General features: G+C 34.9%; 1 protein-coding gene across 12 annotated transcripts in view; it reads right to left on the bottom strand.

Moving 5' to 3' along the window:
- The window catches only part of RALYL (RALY RNA binding protein like), an 817,889-nt gene that overhangs the window by 523,961 nt on the left and 280,846 nt on the right, over nt 1-13,082 (bottom strand). For 6 of the 12 annotated variants that reach the window (XM_032421703.1, XM_032421704.1, XM_032421698.1 and 3 more), the window contains one exon: nt 4,510-4,578. The exons of the other annotated variants lie outside the window; for them this stretch is intronic. The gene's annotated coding sequence lies outside the window, so the exon portion shown is untranslated. Of the gene's footprint in view, nt 1-4,509; nt 4,579-13,082 lie in introns of those variants that run through there. 12 annotated transcript variants of the gene reach the window in all.

Genomic DNA, 13,082 nt, shown 5'->3' with positions numbered 1-13,082 from the left:
ACACCAACACCCAAAAGAACTTTTCTAGTTCCAGAACTACAAGATAAGATGTTAAATAGCAGGACTTTCAAACAGTTCATTTCAAAAATTTATCTATCTATCTATCTATATATATAGGAATTAAATAAACATGTGTAAATGTTTTTTTCATCGGATTTGATTACATACTGATTGTAGATGTTATAAGTTATTCAGCCTTGATTATCAGTAAAGTTTACCAGATGTCGTGAAGTAAAGGGCCAGAAAAAAAGGTTGCAAAGTAAATACTGCAGCTCTAAAAGACTGAAAAGCAGCCATTTGCAACATTCTGAAAATCGGGTTTTTTAAATCCTCGTATTTCAGTTTTCTTGAGAGTTGTTTTAAGTAAAACATACATGGTGATAAATTTTTACTGTTTCAGATCAGCTTGGATGTAGAAGAAAAGAAATTATTTGAAAATCATCTTATTTATAAACTCTCAAATCAAGAGGATATGCTGTTTCTCAAGAAATGCCAATAGGTTTTTTTTTTTTTAAAGATTTTATTTATTTATTTGAGACAGAAAGAATGAGAGAGAGAGAGCACATGAGAGGGGGGAGGGTCAGAGGGAGAAGCAGGCTCCTTGCTGAGCAGGGAGCCCGATGCGGGATTCGATCCAGGGACTCCAGGATCATGACCTGAGCCGAAGGCAGTCGCTTAACCAACTGAGCCACCCAGGCGCCCTAGAAATGCCAATAGGTTTTAATGATCTGTCAATTAAGTCCAAGGTTAGGCCTTTTCCTTGAAAATGCAAAGAATCACCACAAGTCCTTCTTGATTGGCTCTGCCTTGCCGGAGAGCTTCCTAAATCACATTACAGGAATATAATGCACAAGTCTCTATTACCTGTATTCAATGCTTTAAATAGGCAACTGCTTAACTGATTAAAAGGTAGTAACGTGTGTAAATAAAATTTACATAAAAAATAATTCTCAGATCTTATTCATGATTTTCAGTGGGTCCCATTTTATTTTGTCAGCTTTACTGAGTTATAATTGACAAATAAAAATTGCATATATTTAAGGTGTACAACTTGATATTTTGATATATGTAAACATTGTGAAATGATCTCACTTATATTTGGAATCTTAAGTAGTCAAACTCCTAGAAGTAGAGAGTAGGATGGCGGTTTTTCAGAGGCTGGATGGAGGGGGAAATGGGGAGTGCTGGTCAAAAGGTACAAAGTTTCAGCTATGCAAGATGAATAAATTCTGGGGATCTGAAGAACAGCATGGTGCTATATTAACAATACTGTGTTATATACTTGAAATTTGCTAAGAGGGTAGATAAACTTTGTGACGGGGGAGGGGAGGTTGGAATAGGGAGTAATGTTTATGTGAGGTGATGGATATATTAGTTAGTCTGATTGTGGTTATCATTTTGTTTCTTTAAGATTTGCTAATAAACCTTACAATTCACTAATTTAATTTTTGCTCCTATTTTCTTAAAACCAGTATTTTATTGATAACAGCAAAGAACACCTAGTTTGAAGAAGAGATTAAAAAAATTCATTATAAGCCCCTCCACCACAATGTAAGATCCGCTTAAGAAAGCTGATCTCAACGACGGTTATTGGAGTCTTTTCTACCACAGGCAATATGAAACTAACGAAGATTAGTAATGGTGTTACTGAAAACCTTGCTAAAGTTTGTAGGTGCTCAACGCATAAGACTGCAGCAATGGGAAGCACCAAGCAAGAAACAAGTCTTTACATTTTTTCCCACATATTCTGTACAATGTGAAAAGGCAAGTTGAAAATTTCCTTTCAGTCTTGGTTTCCTAGAAAAGATACTGTATTCTATCATCAAGCAAGTACATATTGATCACCTACTGTGTGCCAAGATGTTAGTTGTCCTTTATGGAGAGCCATTTATATGTCAGGGATCACATAATGCTCTTAACATCTTTAAATAATTATCTCAGTCAATCCTGATAACAATGTATAAGGTTGGAATTAATACACCTTTTTTAAATTCATCAGGAAACTGAGACTCAGAGATAAAGTGACCTACTTAAGATAGATCTAGGTAGCTTTTGGTAGAAATAAGTTTCAAATCTAGGTCTGCACCATTCTGGAGGCTGCACACAATACTGACACTCCATTGGCTTTGAAAGTCTTTACTCTTTTTCAGCTGATTTAATTAAATTCCATAAAGAAAAAAAGAGAGAGTTGCTTGCATATTCTCCATATTGCATTTCTAGCTTTTATTCACAAGATTGTTCCCAGAATAAATATGGAATAAAGTTTTGCCTAATGAAGCATGCATAGATAAAGTAGCATAAGAAGAAGAAAATATCAGCAAAAAATCTTTTCTCCCCTGAAAAAGTAGGAGTTCACTAATCATAGGTAAGGAAAAGAAAAAAAAAAAAAAAGCTGTGAATATAATTATCATGATGGATATTTTTGGAAGTTTTTCTTTTGGGATTATATAAAGTTTGTCTTACCCCCTCAGGAAATACAATATTTCAGCTTTCTGAGTATTGTGGCCATGGTTTACTTTCATATCTTTCATAATATGTTTTAACAGTCTGTTGAGAAGTATGTCATCATTACCCTATTCCTTTTAAAAGAATATACTGAAAAAAAGGCAGTTCCATTTGGATATGAATAAGAACAAAATTTATGGAGCTCTATGAAGTTTTGATGATTAAACATAAATGTATATCAATTCCAGCATCTCCTACTTTCCCCACCAGAGGTTAAAAGTATTATTAATGGGCATATTCAATACTAGGAAGGTTAGATGTGCATCTTGAGTGCTTCATTTGAGGTGCCATGTTAACAAGCCCTGAAAGGAGATCCATTAGCAGCTGCAATGAGGCTTTTTTAGTCAAAGTAGGTAATTAATGGAATTATGAATAATGGTTATTATTCAATTCAATCCCAGAAAATGACATTGAATATGAAAAGAAGGACTTGATATTGCTCAATAAAGTAGTTAGAATTTTGAAGAGCTAACCATATAATGGAAATAATATCCCAGGGTGGTGATACTCAGTCTACAACACACAGACTCAGGACAGCTTATTCATTTGGAGCATGAGACTCTTTTATAAATTTCTAATTTATAAATCTGGGCATTATACTAGCTTCTAGAGGTGACATGAAAATCACGTGGCTCTTGGTGCCTGATAATTACACCTGAGTTATGTTGACTCCTAACAAATAGGAAAGATGATTCTTTACTAGTCAAAAATATAAGCAAACTTAAAAATCATTCATTCCCTCTTCTAAAATAGTGTGTATGAAAGAGAAGAAAGAAAACACTGATGATCTATACAATGTTATCCCCACTTAAATAATCTTAAGACTTTGGAACATTTGGGAAGGGTAGAAAGTTAACTTCCTTACCCAAACCCCACTCTTTCCGTTCTACACATATGTACAAATCAGGAAAGTGTAGGTAAATCGGTGAATTGATTTAGAGTCATCTAATAAACCACAGTTATTAGTAGGTGTAGTCACCATGTTGCAAAATGTATAAACCCATACTTAGCTCCTTCTTTTATGGACCCGAGTGAGTAAGTTGGTTCAGGACTTACAATGGGCCTTGTAGATTCCCTCTCTCTTGTTCTACCTCTACATGCAAGGTTGAGAGTGGTTATCATAGAGATAGTTTCCATACCATGCTGCAGTACTTATTAGTTCTCTACCTACTACCAGAAAGTAGTAGGATCTCAAGATGTGAATGTAAGTTTTAATGGATGGTAAGAGGCTTCATCTCAGATCATGAGCTTAAGTGGTAAACATGGTCTAGTTTTGTCAGAGTTTGAATTAGAATATTGAGCACTCAAGCTGCTATTATGATGGCATACTTGCATTCTTACATTTATCTTTCATGTGTTAGGCTTCTTTGGGAATTCCAATGGAAACAAGAAGACGATTTCTGTTTTTGTGGATTTAGGGGCCATAACACCATGAAAAAACATATTGAAACTATCCTAACACTACACTGATTATTTATAATAAATGCCAAAAAACAGGAGAAAGTTGAAGATAAAACTGTAATCATATTACCTTGGATTCAATTGAATGAGATTTGAAATGTTCTTGGAAAATCTAAGTCAGGGATATATATATATATATATATATATATATATTAGATGTATACTCATAGATATTTATATATAAGAATATAACATTTTTTATAGATATAGATAATCTAATGTTGCTTCACTAAGAGGTTCATTCTGAGAATTCTATTATTTTTTGAAATGATTTAAGTATATGCTTAGTAGCTTCATTTGCTTGGTTAGAGAATTGTGCCAATAAAGCCGTGGTTATGAGTTGATTACTACAGAAGCATCTAAACAAAACCGAAAGGGACAAGATCCTGTCCATCCTGTCAAACTTCCTTTTGAGGGAATCTACAGCATTCCAAATGTAGTCATCCAAACCAAAACTGAACACCTGGTGATAGGACTAACTGGCTTGCAATCGTTGGACCATGACTATATTTGACATTCCATATATAACCAGTCCTTCCATACCTTGCTTGTTTGCACGGAAAAGAGACTGGAGTCTGAATAGCCCAAGAGAAACGAATACCACGGCTAAACCTAAAATAACAAAATGAAAAGAATAATGAATTCAGTATAGCTTTTGTTTGGTGATTAATAGTCACGCTAACTGAAATCCTTTGCTTTACCACAAAGAGCAACTTTTCTAGTAGAAAAGGCAGATAATAGTCCATCAGTATTTACCTACATGTGTCAGACGTAGTGCTTTCACTGTGTATCTTTAAGTATCTTAAATCTCACTAAACCATATAAAATATTTTACTAGTAAACAGATGAAGACTCAGAGAAGTCCCTGACTTTTTAAAAAGCACATTAGAGGCTCACACTGAATAGTTAAACGTGAGATGACAAGTCGAGACTTGTTTTAAAATCTGGACATTGGGAGAAAAATTGGAAGATGTACATAACACAAGAATGAAAAACTATTGCTGGTGATGTTGGGTGAATGATACATGGGGGCTTATTCTATTATGTATTATATTCATTCTCTCTACTTTTATGTATGTTTGTAACTTCTATAAAATTAAAAAATAAGGTGGGCAAATTAAGAAAATATTTAAAAAAAGCATATAGTCAGTGAGCAGTGCAGTAGTCTATCTTCAAAGTCTATTATCTTTCTTTTTTTTAAATTTTACTATGTTATGTTAATCACCATACATTACAGCATTAGTTTTTGATGTAGTGTTCCATGATTCATTGTTTGTGCATAACACCCAGTGCTCCATTCAGTACGTGCCCTCTTTAATACCCAACACCAGGCCAACCCATCCCCCTACCCCCCTCCCCTCTAGAACCCTCTATTATCTTTCAACACAAAATACCAAATACTAACTAGTAACTGGTAACTCAGAGTTTCCCCATCCTCCCTGCTTCTTCTGAAGGGATGCCTTACGCATTTGCTTCTACTCATATTAGTGAAAAAGAGACAAAGCTTAGAAGAGAAAAATACAAAACTCTGCTTAATTTTAGGACTGTAAAAAGTTAGACAAAAAAGATAATTACCTAAAGTTTTCAGAGTGACGGTAAGTGAAAATGAAAGGTCAGTGAGAGAGTTAAAACAATTTCCAAATACCATATGCCTTACATGAATAAATTAGCTACCTGTTCCTAAAAACTTCCATATGCCAGACAAATACAGAAAATTATGAAATTGCCTATTTTTATTTCAAGGTATGTTTCTTTAAAATGTCATCTTTTGATGAATATTTTTTTTTAAAGATTTTATTTATTTGACAGAGAGACAACGAGAGAGGGAATACAAGCAGGGGGAGTGGGAGAGGGAGAAGCAGGGAGCCTGATGCAGGGCTCGATCCCAGGACCCCGGGATCACGATCTGAGCCGAAGGCAGATGCTAACGACTGAGCCACCCAGGCACCCCTTTTGATGAATATTTAAAAAAAAAATAAATTGAGAAATAGTGAGTACTAAAAACAGATTTTTAAAAATCAATAGTTTTTAATAAACCATCACAAAATCAAAATGACCCTTTTCAAATTGATGTCTCACAATATTTTGTATCTCTCCGAACTGTTCTAGTCATCCCAGAAAGAGGCAGAATCTGTGTACCACTTTAGAAGCTCCTAACAAAGGCATATAAAGCAGGCACTGTTTGCTCATTTGCTGGTCAGTTTTTTTGGGGAAATTTGCTCCCCAAGGAAGAGTTGAAGTGAAAATTTTAGTCTTTATTGTGTATGTCAAATATAAATGTATGTTGTGTTTACTCTAAGTAGGTGTTGAAATTATATAATAACGGGACCCTTTTGAGGGTTTTTACCTCTGAAAGTTTATAACCTATTAAAGGGTAAATATAACCATAAATATAAAGATAACACAAGAAACTATTATATGTAATGCCTTGTTAAAGATGTATTCATTCATTTATATAATATACACTCATTTGTATTATAAGTATTCATAAAAGGGGAAAACACAATCTCCTTATGGTATCCAGTATACTTTATGGAGCTTAAGGCATTTGAAAGCTGAGTTAAAGAGAAGGGATTTCAACAGATTAAAAAAACATGAATAGCTTCATAGAATATTCAGTTTGATGCTTACAATACATCCATTTAAAGTACTTTGGAGATATGCTGAAAAGATAAATTAAGGTCAGATGGTGGAGATTTTAAATGCTAAGCAAAAAGAGTCTGAATGTAATTCAGAGAGCAAGGAGGATTTATTGAGGTTTTTGTTTGTTTGCTTTTGGAGCATGGATGTAATACAGTATATAAATATTTGCAAAAATATTTTGTAATCAAATCTCTTAAAAGCTCTGCTTTAGTATACAATTGAATTATATGGTAAGTTTCTTAAGAGAGGTTGCTTCTAAGGGCAGGGATTATTGTTCTGGGTTTATAATGAAATACATTTCATTATATATCATTTATTTTTACTTTTTTTGAACCATGAATCTGTGTTCGCTACAATTTAAAAAGGTAGAAGAGAAAAAAGCCTCACTACAATATACTTGAATCTTGCTTTCTCTTAAATTAATACTTGTTTTCTAGTAGCAATGTTAGAGTTCTAAAACAAGTTGGTTTTATAGTTCTAAGTTAAATACTGATTCTATAATAAAATTGTGTGATTTCTAGAAAAATGCCTTATTTGTATGAAAAATTGTGCCTGTAAAAATAAGATTATTTTGGGGCACCTGGGTGGCTCAGGCAGTTAAGCATCTGCCTTCAGCTCAGGTCATTGATCTCAGGGTCCTGGGATCAAGCCCCATGTCAGGCTCCCTGCTCAGTGGGGAGTCTGCTTTTCCCTCTCCCTCTGCCCCTACCCCCGCTGCTCATGCTCTCTCTCTCTCATATAAATACAGTCTTTTTTAAAAAAATAAGATTATTTTTCATAATTTTACAAAAAGCAATAAAATGAAGAGAATCTAGGAAGTAAAAATAAAGGATTGAATCTAGTGCTCAAATAGAGACATAGAATTGGAAAGTGCTATAATGTTCTTGGACTACTTGCTTCTTAACTGAGGAGCTGATTCTATGGCATCCATGAGAGATCATCATCAAAAATCTAAGACTACACACCAATCAGAATGGCCAAAATCCAGAACACTAACACCATCAAATGCTGGTGAGGGTATGGAGCAACAGGTCTCATTCATTGCTAGTGAGAATGCAAAATGGTACAGCCACTGTGGAACACTGGTAATTTCTCATGAAACTCAACATACTCTTATCATACCATCTAGTTATCATGTTCCTTGGTACTTACTCAAAGGAGCTGAAATTTGATGTCCACACAAAAATCTGCACATAGTTCCTTGGTATTTACTCAAAGGAGTTGAAATTTGACGTCCACACAAAAATATTACAGCAGTTTTATTCATTCTTACAAACTTGGAAACAACCAAGGTGTCTTTTAGTAGGCAAGTGGATCATAAACTGTGGTACATCCAGATAACGGAATATTATTCAACACTAAAAGAACTCAACTATCAAGTTATGAAAAGACATAGAGAAAACTTAAATGGATATTACTAAGTGAGAGAAGCCCTCTGAAAAGATCACACATTGTATGATTCCCACCATATGACATTCTGAAAATGGCAAAATTCTAGAGACAATAAAAAGTTCAGTGGTTTCGAGGGGTTGAGAGGGTAGTGAATAGGTGGAGCACAGAGAATTTTTAGGGCAGTGAAAATACTCTGTATGATACTATAACAATGGATGTCATTACATATTTGTCCAAATCCAAAGAACGTACAACATGAGGAGTGAACCATAATGCAAACTATGGACCTGGATAACTATCAATGCATCAGTGTAGGCCATTAATAGTAACGAATGTATCACACTGGTAGAAGATGTTGATAATAGGGAAGATTATGTATGTTTGCGGGCCGAGGGGGTAGGAAAAATGTGAACTATGTACCTTCCTCTCAATTCCACTGTGAAGCTAAAACCACTTTAAAAAATCATCTTTTAAAAAAAATTATAGACTGGGACGCCTGGGTGGCTCAGTCAGTTAAGCGCCTGCCTTCAGCTCAGGTCATGATCCTGCATGACCAAACCTGGCCACCCTCTCCCTGAAAGGAGCACCTGCTACGTCTCCTCGGCTTGGTAAGAGCTGCTCTGAAAGCTGCTCAAATAGGTTGAGTTCTGTCCTATCCCTGAGCATGAAAGTGGTCTAAGCCCCGAGACCAAAAAGCCCTGAAAGCTTACAGGCTGCTCAATCAGGGACAAAGAGCCTATGAGCTGGCACGTTACCAAGCAGCAGAAGACAGTGCTGATCCACCTTCTGTGTTGGTTTGTTTCCTCTTGAGACTTTTCACTACCTCAACCTGCTGCAAGCTTCATCAAAGACCTGAGTAGGCACACTTTAGAGCTTGGGAAAGGGGGAAATAGTACTAGAGTACTCATAGTAAAGCAACACTGGCAAAGAAGGGTAACAGCTTCCTCAAACAGGGGAAAAAACAAAGGAAGGAAAGTTGGAAGGGAGGGAGGAAGAAAGGGAGAAAAAGAGGAAGTGAGGGAGGAAGGGAAAAAACAACAACAAACTACCCCTACAGTTTTGCCTTTTCCAGAATGTCAAATGGTTGGAATCAGACAGTATGTAGCCTCAGAGTGGCTTCTTTCACCTAATTATATGCACTTAAGTTTCCTCCATGTCTTTTGGTGCATGGATGGAAAGAAGGAAAGAGAGAAGGAAACCCCCCCCCCAAATAAAAAATCCAGCATAAAGACTTAAGAACTCCAGGAACTAGAAGACAAAATGTTGTTCACTCCTGAGAAGAAAGGTATATCTCAAAACACAGTAAACATGTAAAAAGATGAAAATAACTAGGGGAAATAGAACAATGAGAAGGTTATGAAAAATCCAGGAGACAGAAAATGCAAATACAAGACATACAAGAGGGAAACACATTAACTCATAAAGAAGAGACAGAAATCCAAAAGATAATAATAAAAAAAACTCCTAAAGAAAGATTTAATTTTTCATCACAAAAAGGCTAGTTCCAGGCAAGACTTTTTCCCTCCCCAAAAGCACACATAGGCATATCCTAGTAAAGTTCCAGAGAAAATTTTGTGACATTCAGGCAAAAATAAACAAAGTAACTTACAAGGAAATAATGGTATAGTGTAAGATTTCCTCAATTATATCCCAGGAAAGTAGAATATGGCAGTGATACTACTAAAATGATTCTAAGTTTCAGACAGACATATGATATTAATAGTGGTTATCTGGGTTGGGGACAGGTAAGGTTACAAAGTGCAAGGAAATGAGGAAAAGAAACGTGAGCCACATTTTTAAGGCTATTTTTAAAATTATGCTGATGAAAATACCATGTATGATATGATGTCATTTACCTCCCCTGTATGTATGGGGATATATATAGAGAAAGCAGTACGGAAAGTTAGCAACAAAGACTTTTTATATTGGGACTTCAAAGTTTTAAAATTTTCCTATCCATACTTTCCTTCATGTGTTAAAGTTATTATCACGCATTACTTATATAATATCAGGGGAAATAACAAAAACTATTCTTATTTTGGGGGGAAAAAAGTTCTCCCAAGTTTTGATTCCTCATAACTCCTCCCAGGGGTCTTCAGTTCTATTTACAAAACACCATGAAATAAATTAAATCCTTCCGCTACATGAAGATCTATAAAAATATGAGTGAACATTAGAAATGTATTTGAATGTAAATTTAAGTCATTTTGAATGATCCTTCCAGGATTCTTCTACCTATGCTCCAGAAATCCTAGCTCCCTTCACAAAAATTGTCCACCATCTGTTACCATTCTTAAACTTAAAAGTTTCCCTCTCTAATTTATCCTCATCTTAAATTAAGCTCATATTTTTCTTCCTAAAAAAATATTTTTAAAAACACCCATTTCCTTCACATAATAAATAAATAAATGTGCATTCTCATTCCAAATCCTCTTGTAGCCCCTGACTTCCTTTCCCCCTTCTTCCTACAGTCAAATGCCTTAACTGATTTGTCTATTCTCATTGACTGCAGGTTCTTATTAGACAGTTCCAGCCTTCAGTGTCTAGAAAAGCCTTACAACACCAACTAAAAGCTGCTTGGTCCAGAAATTTTTCCAGGTTAATACCTGTGAGGTAGATGTTAAATATTATTTTAGAAACAAGAAGCTGTAGCCCACTTATTGCCAAGGTGGGCACAGGATGACCTTGGAAATGATTTTCTTTCTAGGAGTCAACTAAGTGACCCTCTCAGTCATGTAAATGTATGGCAAGTAATCATCCTTCTGAGACTAGGGAGCAGTCAGCCTTCCACAATCTGACTGAAGCTGCCCCAACCAATTGTCCTTTGGTAATGATAAATGAATCTCATGGAACAAATAACCTCAACTTAAAGAATCCAAGAAGCCTCCTGGGAAGAAAGAAGGCAAGACTCAGAGGCTCATCCAGGGCCCAGAGGAGACTGAAGCTTTATATTCAGGGACAAGGGCAACAATAGGAACTAGGGGCATTTGAAAATGGGCACCTCTGGGGTACTGAGTTCCCAGCTATCCATCTATATGTTCTTGACACTAAGAAAGCCTCCAAACCCATAGCAATTCTGGATGTTGAGGAAACCTCAAAACGTTGGTATTAAGCTTTTTGCTCAAGTGTACAGGTGATAACTCATGCAATTAATTGGACAAGTACAATATTCAACCATATTTGTAGCACTGAACTTGTGAAGCAGGTCATACAACTTATGCTGAAGGAAAAAAAATCACATTTGTTACAATCATTTCCAGATATGAAGTATTTGTACCATGAAAATAACTGTCTCTGTAAAGTGAAGTTATAAATCATCTCATGATAAATTATTTCCTGTTACTCTACCTTGCACGGATGCTAACACTTCAATCATTCCTTCTCTATAAATGCTGTTTTGTTTCCAATATTAATGCAAACTCAGAGTTAATGTTTCATAATCTCACTCCATGGATATAAACATCTTTTCTCTGCTGACTTCACAATCCTGTTAAAAAACACTGTTGCCTCAATCACACTTTTCTCTGATAGTAAATCGCTTGCTGCATACATCTTAGCCAAACTAGATCAATTTTATTTGCTTTTGTTGCTCATTAACACAGTTCAATAAATAAATTCATTATAAAGTTTAACACCCAATTCTTGTACACAAATGTAATAGAGAAGATGTTTGCAAACTTCCTCTGTAGAGGGACAGATAGTAAAAATTTCAGGCTTTGCAGCCAATTTGATATTTGTTTCAACTACTCGATTCTGCCACCGAAGCTTAAAAGTAGCCATAGATAATAGGCAAATGAATCAGCATGGCTGTGTTCCAATAAAACTTTATTTACAAAAACTAGTGGCAGGCCAGATTTGACCTGTGAGCCATAGTTTGTTGACCCCTGCCCTATATAAAAGGCTGGGAAATATTTTCACACTTTAAAGGTTTTCTTGTATTAACCAACCACCAGTTACAGAGTGTATTTATTGTATATCAAAGATTCAGCCAAAGTAGAAGTGCAGCGAAGCAGAACTTGACTTCTGTAAATGTATCCAAAGAATTCTACTAAAGTACATTAATCTCAGTTTTCTTATTATTATCCCATAATCCAGGAGCCTAGCAAGGCTAGAGCATGGGAAAAATACACTAGGGTGCAGGTCATTCTGACTAGTGTCAGTGAAAAATACCTTCCCTGAAAAAATTCTTGGTCTGTCTAAGTTCTAAACAACTGCTTTGGTTATTTTTGAATTTTAATGTTTTATTATTGCAAATGGTCATGTTTTAGAATTTGTCTTTAAAAAGAAAAAAATTGTATTCTACATTAATTTACATAATTTTATTATACTGTCAGTCTCGGAGCCATCCATAAGTATTCCTTTCAAGAGAGTTCATTTCCATCTGTGAAGTTTTAGATCATGTGAACCCACTTTAGGCACAGTTCATATCTCCAACCCCTGTGGTATTACGTATCTCTGCACTCAAACAGTAGGTTAGATATAAACATGAATGATATGGGTATAAATAAACCACATTTGATTTACTTCCCCTCTGCCATTCAATGAACTACTTGTTGTTTTTATGCATTTGTAAATTTTCTGGAAATTATTGTGAAATGGAATTTTTGTTCTTTCAGATTTAGTCTCATGTTAAGAATTTCTCCTGTTTTTGTGTGTATCTTTTGTTTTATGTGAAAATTTTTGAAATTAAAACTAATAAAAGTGTTCTTTCACCAAATATGAGCACAGATAGACCAACAAATACATTTATATTGTCTCCTGAGCATGAATATACAAAGAAAATTAGTTTGGACTGTCATTGCAAATTTGTAGAAGTTAAAACTAGAAAACAAAATGTTATTACTTATTGTTGTAACTAAAATGTTGGTATATTTCTTCTTTATTTTCAAAAAATGTATTAATACAATTTAGAAGTAATGCTTTTTTGTACTGAACACTTGTTTTATTTTTTCAATTCTTTATATATACTGGCATGATATATATATATATATATGTATATACTTGTATAGATACATGTATTACACACACAAGAAGTTCAATAATAGAAACATTTCACTGTTTTGGTTTCTTTTTTGGCCTTT

The sequence above is a fragment of the Phoca vitulina genome, unplaced genomic scaffold (genome assembly GCF_004348235.1).
Source record: "Phoca vitulina isolate PV1807 unplaced genomic scaffold, GSC_HSeal_1.0 scaffold25, whole genome shotgun sequence".
In the NCBI taxonomy this organism is placed as follows: Eukaryota; Metazoa; Chordata; class Mammalia; order Carnivora; family Phocidae; genus Phoca; species Phoca vitulina.
This window is presented reverse-complemented; position numbering and strand designations above follow the sequence as displayed.